The sequence below is a fragment of the Neopsephotus bourkii genome, unplaced genomic scaffold (assembly GCF_033783945.1).
Source record: "Neopsephotus bourkii isolate Nb327-2 ecotype Australia unplaced genomic scaffold, CSIRO-AGI_Nbou_v1 NB_947, whole genome shotgun sequence".
Lineage (NCBI taxonomy): Eukaryota > Metazoa > Chordata > Aves > Psittaciformes > Psittacidae > Neopsephotus > Neopsephotus bourkii.
Window position 1 is genome coordinate 795,117 of NW_026901441.1, and position 12,726 is coordinate 807,842.

Genomic DNA, 12,726 nt, shown 5'->3' on the forward strand with positions numbered 1-12,726 from the left:
TGACCTCCTGGAGTAAAGCTTTTATCCTGTGATGCTAAGGTGTGTATTACATGCCACAGGACAAGGCTAGGGGATATACAAGAGCATGCAAGGACACAAGCTCAGCAGCTTAGTCAATAGAACAGTGTTAGAGACTTCTGTAGGGCAGAATATGACAATCCTGACATGGTCTGCTACATACTGCCTATAGGGAGAGGTGCCTTGAGGACTGTCCAGACTCATGCCTGAGGGTCTCTAGTTGGTTAATGCCAAAAAAAGCAGCAAGTTTATACATGTGCAGCATGTGGGTATGTGGCATGGAAAATTTGTGACTGGGTCAAAAGAATGTTCCAGAGAACAGAGCATACACTACTGCTAAATCCACTAATGAAAGGGGTAAGAAGGGTACTAATATTCAATGTCATCACCTGACTCAAGGGCAAATTATTCACAATACATGCTCATGCATGCTCATGCATCCAAAGAAAGCCTACAAGGACTACAGAGCCAAGCCAGCTCTGACTGAAACCTGGCAGGACTGCGACCATATTGTTGGTTTGCATACGAACTGTGTGAGACACCAACAAGATTACGCCAACTGGAACACAAAGGGTTACCCTCAATGCAAAGAACTATAAAAAGAAAAGCCAAGGGGCACATTTCCTTCTGGTCCTTTCTGACGTGTTACTGATTTTACAATCCCAAATTTAGCTCCTGAAGACCTGCTGAGTTACAAGTTCTGCAGCATCCCACTCACTCTGCATGCAGCACTTTTAAACAGCAACAAATTATATTTACACATGAATTGACAAAGTGCCCCGTGGCTTATAGTCCTAAAACAGAGGAAAAAAAAAAAGGAGAAATAATTCAAAGAGCATTTGTTCTTTTACATGTGTACATCTCTCAGATGACCTCAGCAGTAGACTGATCACAATGTTTTAAAGTACATAGTGACCATGGACATAAGATAAATAGTAAGAAACATGACATTTAAATACAAATTATTCCTGGACTTTATATCCTGCAATACTCCACTGTATTTTACATTCTGTGCATTCTGCTACACTCTTCTGAATACGCTGTTTATAAAAAGACATCTGAAATATTGCAGTATGGTCTTTTAAATATTTCCTCCAACTATCAGACAATATATTCAAAGAAAGGAGAATGCTGTTTATACTCTGCGGTGTTAGATCCTGAGGTTTCAAATCCAAATATAAACCACCATGTACTTCTTCCCACTTCTATTAATTGAAACGAATCCACAACTAACATTTATACTATTTGTCATGGTTTACAAATAACAAAATCTTCTAGAAAGAACATTCACCTTTTCAGCTGGGACAGTTTATCAAGATGTATCTTTTTAATAAGGAGTTTGGAAGAAATTGTATCTCACAACTATACGGAGTCATATTCAGCTGGCAAGCCAATTTCATTCCCAATATTTTCAGTTAATGAAAAAAAGATAATGCGTTTAGCCCATCAATATACACACATTTTTTTCTGACATATTTAGAGACAAAGGAACAAAAAACACCAACCCTTCACAAAAGGAAGCTTCACTGAAATGCTGTTAATGCTTATATTAATGCTTTGATGGCATTTTAGCCAGTGTACCACAGAAGCTTAGCTTGTGATCGTTTTATACACAGAAAAGGAAACTTGTAAAACTCAAACTCTAAACGGTTTGTATTTAGATTTCAGAAGAAAGTAACTTATCCAACAGCTCCTACTGACTCCAGTGAAGCTGACATAATACATTGAGAATATAAATGACAGGAACTGCTTAAAGTCCATGCTCAAAACAGAAGTAAACAAGGCCATTATTTACTACCTGACAATGTACTCAGAACTTTGAGAAACTGCTTTTACAAAGCTTATCTCCTTAAAAAAATATGGTCTTAGGCATATTTACTGAAAAAAACCACAAATACTCCAACAAAAACCCCAAACCAAACCCAAAACTCTAAAAACAAGCATGTGCTTTTGTATGGTTATCCTGATAAGTATGATTTTTCCCATCTCAGGGAAGAAACCCCATGTCTAATCAAGACATATGTATCTTAAAGAAAAGCAATGGTATCTGGCTAGGAAGAGTTCAGTTACTGCTTCTGAAATTACTAGTATTTTTTGTCCAAAGACTTTTACATTAATAGTTTTGTCCACATACTTGCAATGAAGTGAAATGAGCCACTATCTGTCAGCCAAAATAAGGCAATCACTGATGATGTATGGTAATGAGTTTTTGCTACTAGGATTGCACCAAACACATTTTATAAACATACAGAAATAACAGCATCTTAATTACCTTGTTCATACATATGCACAGAGCTACACAAAAGCAGAATATGGCAATGAAACTGATAATAGGTATACATACCCAGTTCTTCAATGCTTAAAGCCTATTTCAGTGAAATTCAATTAGTAACAGAACAGTCATGTTTCCAACAAATTATTTACTATATAAACAGTTTATAAAATTTCAAGCACTCACTTTCTCATATACTCTTGACTTTGTTAGACTGGAGGAGAAAGTGAGACAGAATGAAATAAGAAGCTCAGAAGAGCTGTTTGCCCTTCAACAGTAACATTTTTACAGCAAAACACAGCCCTCTATTGCAACACTGCTTATTACCGGGAGCCCTTGGAAGAGAACTGACATATGGTACAGAGATAACATTTGTCTGCTGAAAGGGTGCTGGGACACAGCTGCCAGTTAATACAGGAGAGGAAAACAAAACTGTAATGCAGAAGAAAGTAAAAGAAATTCTTTAGATAAACTAAACCAGTATTTAATTTCTTTAAGAATTTAAATATGTTCTGATAACTGCATGATGTGGTTTTTGGTTCTAAGCAGACGTTATCATTTTAGTAGATTTGAGACTATTAGAGTCTTCACAACTACAAATAGAATCACAGAATCATAGAAATACTTCAGTATCTGTTATCAAAAGTGTAAGTATGATTACTGAAAGACAATGTTTATACAAGATGATATCACAAATAAGACAATTTCTAAGACATCACTAATGAAAAAACCCTTATTGTTGCTATTTCTTCCAAAACTTTCCTGAGAACCATGTGATACACATAATGACAACACAAAGTCTAATTTGTATAATAACAATTTCCATAAAACCTGTAAGTTGAAACACTGTCAAAACTACTGGTGCCAAAGCATCTTCCAGTAAATAGTTCTATGCCTTTTTGTACAGCTGAAAAGTTTCTGAACAACCACCCTAATATAAGAGCACAGCACGCTAATGAGGAGCTCCAGAAACAGTCCCCTCTTTTGTCTCACAACAATTACCATCCTGTGAATAGATCTGAATATAATGCACCTTTTCTGTAATCTGATTTATTTGGACTGCAACTTTCAAGCCCCTCAAGTTTTATTTCACCACTACCAGCACCTCCTACGTGGGTATTATATTTCCCTTTAAGAACATTACTAATCTGCCTGTAGAGATCATTTCTAGGATATCAGATCAATGAAGTATCACAGTGATACACAGGTTTTTCCTTAGTGACTGTGACACTGCAAAGTTATATCTCCAGACTCACACACACTGCTAAATCAGACTAATAAGTAGGCTTATTACAGTAACACACAGAAAATAAAGACTCACCTCTGGTTTAAGCAAAATTAAACATCATCTACGATATAATCCTTAGCAAGCAGATGGCACCTACAGCAGCTTCACCTTTGTTTAAATATCTTGTGCTCCTTCTGGTTAGAATAAATCTCTGGGGTCCTGGCGCTGCCTCTCCCCTGTTCTCCTGTAACCACTTGGCACTGCAGCACTGTGAGGAATGATCAAGTTGCTTCACTCACAAGTTCCTTTTACAACTGTGATTACATTATAGGGCCTTGCAGTGAAAAGAGTACTGAGCTACCTGCCAGCTAGCACTTCATAGTATATTGCTGAAAGGTTAAAAAATTCGGTCAGTAGTGTATTTTCTGGTGATGTGCAAGTAGAGAAGAGCACAAAATATTCTTGGCAACCTTGGTCGATGCATTCTTTTAATGCTGCTGTTTTGAAATGGGTGAGGAAAATCAGATAAACCCAGAAACACATTTCTCTATCTGAGTGATTTTGACTCATTCTTCATGAATTTTGGTACAAAATCACCTGAATGATTTAAAAGATGAGAAAGCACCAAATTAGCATTAAACAGTTATGCTTCAGAAAAGTTTTAATGATGTTACTGTCTTAGACAGGCTGGAACACGTCAAAGTTTCATTGTCTCTGAAAGCCATGTGCATTCTGTGAACACAACTTAATGTTTCAATTACTCCTTTCATCTTTAAACTTCATTCTGAGGAAAGAGACTTTACCATGTGGTTATTTCCATGTCAAATCGTTCAGGTTTCATAATACTCTATTCTGAAAAAGTAATATGCTTTCCTCTTGCTACAGTTGAGAATCAATTAATTTGACACATCTTTTCAACTTGGCATTCAAGCACTGTAGGGACTGAAGTTCTTTCAGTCTCTTTTACAAATAAAGGAGGTCCCCAACATAATGTACATGGTAAACTGGGTATCAGGTTGATTAAAGATACAAAGGAGAGCAGAAATGACTTTTCATTCGTCAAATGAAAAACAGAAAACTATTTCAAGGAGAATAATAGGTTGAAAAATGAAAAACATGCATGCAATATATTTCTCCCCACTTGATCTTTGAATTATAGGGAAGTTTTGATTATTTAGTGTAAAATGATTAATGAGAAAAATGCTGCAAATTATATTGCATGTTCCCGCTAATAAACATGTAACGGGACTTATGACTGCAAATATATATATATTGCAAATATATACATAACAAATTCAAAATCCTCTGCAGCAGGGATGCAGCACATCTCATATCACACCTCTGCAGAAATGCCTGCCTATATTCATTGCACAGGCCCAGGTTTCTTATGTAATGCAATGGTTAAAGTAATTTGTATCGTCTTGCTCTGCATTAAGCATTTAGAAATGATGCTCAGAACACCACATAGAAGGTGGCTTACCACCTTTCTGAAAAACACGCAGTTGTATGGTATGCAATTCTATCATGCAAATAAATGGAAAGATTTTTATTCCAAAGATGAGTACAGTGCCATGGAAAGAATGAAATGATGACGTTGGTAGTTGCTAATGTGTGCATGTCACCCCCCGAGACACTCCTTCAGTATGTGCATAGCAAAGGCTCTTAGACCAGCCTGCCACACTGAGCAGTTTTACACAAAGCTCTGCACTTATGTCACATGTACAGAAGTTCCCTCCCTGTGCCCCAAGGCTCCTGCTTGTGGAAACTCAACAGAAGTTTAAAGTTTGTATTAAAAAAAACATGGAGAGAAGGCTTTCACACCATAGGCTCCCAGAAAGCCCCACTTTGGTCACAGCCTTTCTTCCTTTATGCTCATTTCTTCTTCTGGTCCCAGGAAAAAAAGCTCCTTATATTTCTTATTTGTATGATCAAAACCCCTTTCTAGAATTATAACTGTGTCATAGTTCAACCCCAGCCAGCGATCTAAGCCCCACAGAGCCGCTCTCTTGATCCCCTCCCAGTGTAATGGGGGAGAGAATCAGAAGGATAAAAGTGAGAAAACTCACGAGCTGAGATAAAGACAGTTTAACAGGGAAAGCAGAGCAAAAGCCACGTGCATAAACAAAGCAAAACAAGGAATTCATCCACCACTTCCCATCAGCAGGAAGATGTTCAGCTATCTCCAGGAGAGGAGGGCTCCATCATACCCAGCCGTTACCTGGGGAGACCAATGCCAATCCAAAAGATCCCCCTTCCTTCTTCTTCCCCAGCTTTATATGCTGAGCATGATGCCATATGATATGACACGATGCTCCCTCGAGTCAGCTGGGGTCAGCTGTCCCAGCTGTGTCCCTTCCCAACTTCTTGTGCACCCTCCACCTATTCACTGGTGGGGTGAGGTGAGAAACAGAAAAGGCCATGACTCTGTGTGAGCACTGCTCAGCAATAACTAAAACATCCCTGTGCTATGAACACTGTTCTCAGCACAAATCCAAAACACGGCCCCATACCACCTACTGTGAAGAAAATTTGCCCCAGCCAAAACCAGCACAAACTGTTCAACCTGCTCTTCTGGATGTGTAACAGTTCCATTACTGCAGGAAGAAGGAATCTGAGCTCCAATGTGTCTTGAAATATCAGGGTCAGCCTCTCTACAGAGTAAGTTTTTCTGGGCAACCAGACCCTAAGACAAACTTTCATTAAACTTTCTACATTGCTAAACACAAATTCATATGTTGTTTTTACAGCCTTGTTAGCAGAGCTGTACCTTGCATCGCCATCGGTGATCCCACTGAAGTTTTAGTTACAGTAAAACACAATCATGCTCTTCTTCAGCCAAACTGCTTGTGCTAAGGTGTGCTCCACTTTACGAGTTTCTTTTAAAACATGACTATACAGTAAAGTCCCAAGCCAGCTACACTGCAATGACATACAGACCTACCTCTCACATTTGAGGTCAGCCCAGCTAACAGCTGCCATAAGGGAGGCTAAAAAACTCAGGAGAGGCTCCTTCTTTCGGTCAGCTAGAGTTCAAATCTGCTGGTGCAAAATTTATCTTTTTTAATCAGCTTTTTATTCACAGTAGTAGTCAAGGCAGGTAAGTAATGTGAGTCACTGAACGTTTCTGCTTTAAAACAGCTGTTTGTGGCATTAAATTCAAACTGGTTTCTTTCAGTTACAGCAGTCAGTATGTAAAAACACATAGGACTTGGACAGTGGATCTGAGCTAGATAAACACTGCGTAACTCTAAGATATAATTGTTCCTTTTGTGTTTATACTATTGAAAGTGGACAATGGTATACAAAGGCTCAGTTTAGAGACAGATCGTTCAGCCAAACTTCCCAAATGAATCCTCTGCATAACTGCACACAGTATTGTTCGTTTATATATGTCCATTATCAAACAGACACTGAGGAAAACTCTACTGGAAAGACATAAGGGTTCAACTGTGCCACAGAACACACCAGCACAAAAAGTTGCCACAGCATCAGTAGCGGTTTGGTTAATAGGCAAAGTAAGGAGAGACGTGAGGTACTAGGATTTTTGGTAACACCATGCCTTGCACTATTAAAAAGGAAAGCAGGCTATTTTTGCAGGTCCCTATGCCTGTCCATTTCATATTCTCCTCAGCTCTCATTTCTGGGTTGCAGACCTTGCTTGTGAAGAAGCACTTGCCTTTCTCAAAGGCAAAGAAGACAACAGTCAACAGACACCAGGCAGAAAGGATACTGATACAGGAAGAGTTGTTCTGTGTTTAAACTGGTAAATTATGCTAAAATTTAATTACAAAGCAATATTTCTCTATTGCCACTCTTGGCTTGTTTGATAATAGATTTCTCATATAATTAGTCTGTTACAAACATGATAAAAAGCTAAGAAAAATAAAAGCAAATGGCAGAATTAGCCATATGTTAAAAATTAATATTTGAGAGCATCTGAATTAGAGCCAATGAAAGTAAGCAGTGTTTACCAAATTTTAAAGCCCTTTCAAATACAAGGCAGGATGAGATGAAAAAAGAAAATGAAATGGTGCTAATAGAGCCTCTCTCTATAGAAAAGAACATCTCACTCCCAAATTTCTACTTATTTCTGAAGTGAAAACACTTCTAAACTGCTATGCCAGCTAAAATACAGGGTCACTTGAACTACAAGTTTAATGCAATGGTGCAGGCATATTAGTAAGTTTAATGATCAAATGCACTTGTCTTGAACTAATACAATATCTGCAAATGTTGCTCAATGTATGCCAATAAAAGACATTGCAGTACAATATGAAGCTAATTCCAGTACTTCTGAACTATTTGGCAGGCCATTTTCCTCTTTCTGTATTATACAAAAGCAGGGGTGAAGACTGAGCATTAACTTTTCTTGCTGTTTGATATAGAAGGCACTGACAAACCTGTAACAGATGAAGAGATGACAACCATTTAAAGTGGAAAACAAGAATTGCATATGAATACTGGCACCAAACAAAATGAGAAGGAGCAGCAGGAAACTGAACAGCTCAGTATGAAGGGCAACTTTCAAATCCACAGCATAAAACCAAATGTGAATAACTACAATAATCAATCAGCCAGTCTGAACCACTGATTTTGAAATCTAAATTTACTTGCAGATAGCATATAGAAATATGGTTCCCCAGAGTACACGGCAGAAAACGAAAATATGGTAAGCAAACCTTATTTTCACAGTCCTAGGCTTATTGTCAATAAAACAGAACTTGCCTTTTACAGTAATTTTAGTCTCCATCATAGCACACAATAACTCAAGCCAAGCAGTAGCACTATTTCCAGGGATTTCAATATATATTAGCTCATGGATGAAGATCATAAAATACAAAAGTAAAACAAACTTGCCTTTCACAGCAGGATTACACCATGGTGCTTGAATCTTGCAGAGCTAATGGTCTGAAGGTCAGGCTCTTTGGAACAAATGCACTAATCTCTTATTATCTGTATATTACACAATTTCAGATAGTATTTTTTTCTTGGAACTGACAGATAAAGCTCTATTTGCTGCTCAGGATTACTATGATCATTAATGAGAGTGCTTCTTTTTGGGTGTGTTCACAGTGTGAGAGCTTAGCTGTTACTGTGTACAGGTTGCAATATAAATAGCAATGGCGAGTTAAACAGTAGGCAGAAATAAGACACATAAATTCTATGCAGGTAAGATATTGTCAAAATAAGGATTAAACATAAGATATCCACAGAAATAAAGATTGCTATATACAATATTAATCAAAATCACAGAAGGTAAAAATTAAGTTCATGATCTTGCTCTGAAATAGTTTAAGGTAACATACAATTTTGTTATTATAGCCTCTATAGTGTATCAGATTTTAAAACTCCGTAAGTAGAACAGAATCTAACATGACAGAAATTGGAGAGAAAACAACACATAATAAAATGTGCATAAACCCTACTTCATTTATATAAACCTGGTATTACTACCCTCTACAGAAAGTAAAGGCTGAATGGACATAATAATACTAGCTAATTGGCAGGTATTATTTCAGACAGTATTTTTTCTTGGAACTGACAGAAAAAGCCCTATTTGCTGCTCAGGACTACTATGATTATTAATGACAGTGGGTTTTCTGGGGATATGTTCACAGTGTGAGAGGTGAGCTGTTACCAAGTACAGGTTGCTGTACTCAGCTTCTAATAAAATCGTAATGAAAGATGAAACCAAGAGCATGCAAATATCACAAAATAAAAATGATATGACATATTAAGTGATATAGCTGCTGCCAGAATAAGAAACAATGTAGAAGCAGCTTTGAATAAGCTTAAGTAACATACATAGTATAATATTTCAGAGCCTTTAGATAATAATAATAATAATTGTATGCTATTAAACACCATTTTTAGACTATAAAATATATCAAAACTAATATGTCAGGTATTAGAAAGAGGTTATTTTTTAAAAGGAGACTGCAATCAAAGGATTTACCCTATCTATTAGTAATGCAGCACTGAAGATACGTAATGAAAACAATCTCCAGTTTCTTTTGAAGTGTTTTGATGTGTGTTTCAGTGGCAAGAGGAGCCAATATCACCGAAAGATGACTCAGACCTAAAAATTATTTTACTTTATAATTTTTTCTTACAATGTGCCAAATTGCCTACAGTTTCCAAAATAACATCGATATTCACAACATCTATTTTCCGTAGCTTTAAAGGCATGTATTTAATTTTTAACAACAATAAAAAACTCCCATGTTCTAGAGGAAAATGGAAAGCATTTCTCTAAAGTCAAGAGCTTCTAATATGTAGTCAGAAAAGATCTTAGGATAATCCATGTTTTCTTCCACTGAAATTTTTAAGTAAAAGCAATCTTTCTAAGCCCTGATTGGACACCATCATTGAGTGGTGGTCTTTCTCTGAAGATTGCACTATGTTTATGCCAAGTTGGGAAAGAGGAACATGTACAATGAAGACCAAAAGTTTTTCAGAGGCTTTAACTTTACTATATATTTTTCTGTCATCTTCAGAGGAACATTGGGCTACAAGGGCTCACTCACTGTATCAAACTAAATATAAAAGCATGGGTAATTTAAAACAAATCTAAAGTGCATGGTCCTAGTAAATATTTCCTTTCCTCTGTATCTGAAAGAAGTAGTTTTTTGTGTCTTAAGACACTGATGACCGTGTCTTTAAACACTTATGCACAAATGCATACTGAATTTTCACCAAGGGCCAATTTCATCATATGTAGATCTCCATGTGACTATTCCCTGTGAAACATACATCAGCCTGGACCTCTGGGCACTTAATGCATCATATTTAAATAAAGCTTCCAATATGTTTGTAATGTGACAATATTACAACATGTAATTGTATTACAACAGTATTTCAACCGTGAAGAAAATAACACACTTTAGAAACCGAAGTCAACTTTCCCACAAAATCCTGGTCCAGCACAATGGTGCCTGTGAATTTGAAATAATTACAATTACCTAGCTAGTGTGATATAATTAATATAAGATACTGTTATGTTTTTAATATAACTCACAATCCATTAGTTTATAGTATGTTCTGTTCTATTAATCCCAACACCACAATAATAAATAAAGCACCAACCCAGAATCAGGGTGAAATTCTGGTCAGCTTTTCATCAGAATCACAAAGGGAAAGGAGAACACTTGGTATTCATAAGTGATGTCTTACCATGCCACCTTTGTATTCAGCAAGGGAGATAACCACAGCATTTTGATGTATTTTGTAAAGACAAATTATTACAGTGATAAGCTATTATTTTGATAGAAAAACTAGCAATCTGAATAGAAAGATGTTGTTACAGATTGTTCAGCACTGTGCTGTCAGTAAGATAATAAATGTTACCATGTTATGATCTGAAGTACAAAACAGGAGCTGAAAGAATGGTCAACACAAAGTGAGTATAAACAGACATTTTCAAGGTTACCCATGAAGGATGAATCTTTTTGCAATTTTGTAATGAGCTGCTCACACAAGCATTTCTTCACTGTTTAATCAAGTTCACCACATTAAAAGATTTTAGGGATCTTTCTTACAGTGAATCCTGTCTCAGCTTGCGGTCAAAATACCTTTTATAATAATATCACTAAAATATGTCAAGCAATCATGTGCCACTACTTGCTCATTTAGCTAATTTTACACTGCAGAGAACAATCTTATTAACCTTTAGAGCGAGTCCTTCCTGGTATTTAACTGAACTCCCCCAAATAAAGCATTCTTACTAAGAGGACACAAGAAACAAAGATGCTAAATGAAGGCAAGGATGAATGTATGCACAGTCCACATTGCATCCCAGCAGCACAGAGGTGAGTCCTACTATAAAAAGGTGTGGGGCTCAAATATATTCCTTTTAGCCATAGATTCAAATTCCAAGAAAGCCAACACTGTCCTAGTTTGCATTGTAAACATTACACACTTTAATATATGGACATTTAAGGTCCCACAGAATGTCTGCTTAAAACAATACTCCTAACTAAAGATTACACACGTGCTCACACACATACAAGAACACACTCTGTGGACGTTCAGGGCTGTTTCTTTTCCAGCACCATTTCAGTGAGATTACTGTATCTCTTATAATGTGCCCCTAGGTACTTTACAGTCAGAAACAATTTTTAAACTAGTAATTACAGTCATCAGCTTTCTGGAAGTCTTGACTCTTATGCGGACTGTGAGAGTTTCAGTAGGTCACTTCCAGTCCTGGAGTTCACTCCTCAAATGGGACGATGGCACTTACCATTCCTTTGTAAAATGCTTTAAGGTCTATGACTGCCAAGAATGCAAAGAACAAAGGACTGTTGCTACTATTACAGAGCTCTGACATGAACTACAAAAGTCAGAACATAAATAAAGAATGTATATAATAAATCACACTACAAAGCGAAATTCAACAGTACATGTTTACATAGCAGCCATAGCAGCTCTTGCTGCAGTTGGAATTGCAAAATTATTGCTATACTGTTACTGCTACTCTGAGCAGGACGGAAAACTTTGGACAACAAACAGAAAAAAAACAACCTGCAAAAGGTCATCCATTTATCCTACAGAACAGTCATACCGAGATACCAAATTCTTGAGCCCTGGAAATCAATGAGATTTTTCAGCACCAAGCTCTTAAGAGCAACTGATTTCTTAAAACTAAGTATATGCCACCAATAAAAGAGAACTTTTTATGCAATAAGAGAAACTACCTCTGTACATCACATGCTGATTAGCATGCATGTGGGAAGAAGGAAGGTCTTTAAATGAAAAAGAAACGCTGTGATGTAAAGCATCAAAGTTCATTTCTCTATTTTGCAACTTCATTTAGTTCATAATTCTTTTATAACACACTGATGATCCTACTTCTCTGTGGCGCATGGCTTCTATTGAAAGTACTGCCAGTACTGTGGTGATGGGTACCATGTAAACAGAGATAGTGTAAAAGAAGAGAAGAAAGTCAGGAGATGCCACATCTTACACTCTAACCTGGCATCATTCAGCCCTTCTTTTGGGACCAGTCATTGATACAGCTGAACACTGGATTTGCCTCACTGTTTCTACTCCTCACTTTTAACTGAACTAAAATTTATGTTGTCCAAACATTTTTTCCCTTGCAGCAGCAGACTACTTGCAATTATATGTGAAAAGCAATATTAATATGATAGTAAAAAAGCACAGTATGAATAAAAGCATTAACATTCAAAAGTTATTCCCCTCCCAGTAA

At 36.9% G+C, this 12,726-nt stretch overlaps 1 protein-coding gene across 26 annotated transcripts in view; it reads right to left on the reverse strand.

The window, feature by feature from the left end:
- RIMS1 (regulating synaptic membrane exocytosis 1) overlaps nt 1-12,726 on the reverse strand; it is a 298,538-nt gene that overhangs the window by 14,197 nt on the left and 271,615 nt on the right. The window contains exon 1 of one of the 26 annotated variants that reach the window (XM_061358552.1): nt 3,612-4,030. The exons of the other annotated variants lie outside the window; for them this stretch is intronic. The gene's annotated coding sequence lies outside the window, so the exon portion shown is untranslated. Of the gene's footprint in view, nt 1-3,611; nt 4,031-12,726 lie in introns of those variants that run through there. 26 annotated transcript variants of the gene reach the window in all.